Below are 1,971 nucleotides of genomic sequence, written 5' to 3'. Positions count from 1 at the left end.
GGTGATGATGATAATGTTGGTGGTGATGGTGCTGATGGTGGTGCTGGTGGTAGTGGTGGTGGTGATGACAGTGATGATGATGAGGATGGTGGTGATGGTGATGATGGTGGTGGTGGTGGTGGTGGTGATGATGGTGATGACGATGATAATGTTGATGCCACTAATGGTGGTGGTGGTGGTGGTGGTGATGAGGAGGAGGATGATAGTGAGGATGATGATGGTAGTGGTGATGATGCTGATGATGGCAAGGCTGATGACGACTCTGGTGGTGGTGATGATAGTGTAATGATAATGGTGATGATGACCATGGTGACAGGAACAGCTGACATTGGCTGAGGATTTACTCTGGGCCAGGCACTGTGTGAAGCACTTTACACATAGGACTCATTTAATCTTCACACCAGTTCCAGTTGGAATTAGTACGCTCATCTTCCCCATTTTGCAGAAGAGCAAACTAAAGCACAAAAAGACTCAGCATCTTGTCCAGGGATATATAGATAAAAATGAGTGAAGCTGAGTCTCTATCCAGGCCATCCAACCTCCGAGTGCGTATGCTAACCCATGACCTTGGGTTACTTCGAGTAGAACTAGTCAAACAAGAGACCGGAGGTGGGGCCGTCGGACCTGGTCTGCCCTCACACATGCTGCTGGTTGATGGAAACTTTCCATGCAATTCCAAAAGGTTCCAGATTCCCACCATGAGAAAGAATTAATGTCTTCAACCCAAAGCCTGGTTGGGGTGGGAGGGAGTTCTAAGGAGGCAGTGGCCAGGGAGAGGGCAGACAGTGGGTGGGTGCAGCAGCTTTACTCTCAGGTTTATCTGGACTTAGGTCCTAGAGCCACAGTGTGGCCTCTGGGTGATGCTGGGCAAGTCCATGTCCTCCTCTGCAACCCAGAGCTGGGACTGGTCCTGAAGTAATAGCTGAGACAGGGACTAAATGGGATAGGGTACATCAACGTCTTTGTGCAGTGCCTGGCCCACAGTCAGCAATCAGACACACACCATTAGTTTACGTATCCCCCTTCTTATTACTGATGATTCTCCAGGACTCACTCTGCTTTCTCCTCAGTATTTTTTTGCTGGAGGAAACCAGCCCCTGCTGATATGATAAACACCAGCTCACACTTCGGGAGAAAATGATGATTGATGTGAGAGGCCCATGATTGAAATTCTGCAAAGATGACAGCTCCCAGCAGGGGCTGATGAGAGCCTCAGAAGCAGCTCACAGAAGGGCCATACAGTGTGCCCGTTTAGTATTTTTATTTTGTAATTAAGTTTTTTTGGAAACCCTTATAGATTTCAGAAAGGTTGTAGACATAGCTCCCACACACTCTCCATGCAGCTTTCCCTGCTGGTACCCCTCACCCCGGCCACCACGCGTTTGTCGAAATGGGGGAAAGAACACTGGTACCATGCTGTTGACTAAACCCCAGAATTCATTCAGAATTCACCAGTTTTTTCCAGCAGCGCTGTTGCCGGACACCATCCCGCCTACTAGATTGTGTTCGGTCTTTCCATATTTTCCCAAAACACTTCGTGTATTAATTATATCCTACTTTTTCTGAACACACAAATAACAAATGTTCCTTTGGAAAGCATTGCAACATGAGAGAAAGTTACCCAGTGGGAAAGTGAGTGCCAGCCTCAAAGATGACTCTGTTAACAGTTTGTGGACATTCAATCTTACTTCCCCTGCATGCACACACATCTCATTTTATCAAGAAGACCGTTTTTTTTTTAATGTTTAGATTCAAGTTTTGTGTGTTTTTTTTTTTTTTAAGATTTTACCCATTTATTTGACAGACAGAGATCACAAATAGGCAGAGAAGCAGGCAGGCAGAGAGAGAGAGGAGGAAGCAGGCTCCTTGATGAGCAGAGAGCCTGAAGCGGGGCTCGATCCCAGGACTCTGGGATCATGACCTGAGCCGAAGGCAGAGGCTTTAACCCACTGAGCCACCCAGGTGCCCCTC

At 47.4% G+C, this 1,971-nt stretch overlaps 1 protein-coding gene across 2 annotated transcripts in view; it reads left to right on the top strand.

Moving 5' to 3' along the window:
* The window catches only part of SVOP (SV2 related protein), a 74,290-nt gene that overhangs the window by 23,832 nt on the left and 48,487 nt on the right, over positions 1 to 1,971 (top strand). The gene's annotated exons all lie outside the window — the stretch shown is intronic.

This window comes from Mustela nigripes, chromosome 8 (genome assembly GCF_022355385.1).
Source record: "Mustela nigripes isolate SB6536 chromosome 8, MUSNIG.SB6536, whole genome shotgun sequence".
Taxonomy (NCBI): Eukaryota; Metazoa; Chordata; class Mammalia; order Carnivora; family Mustelidae; genus Mustela; species Mustela nigripes.
The sequence above is the reverse complement of the archived record's forward strand: the minus strand, read 5'-3'. Positions and strand labels throughout refer to the sequence as shown.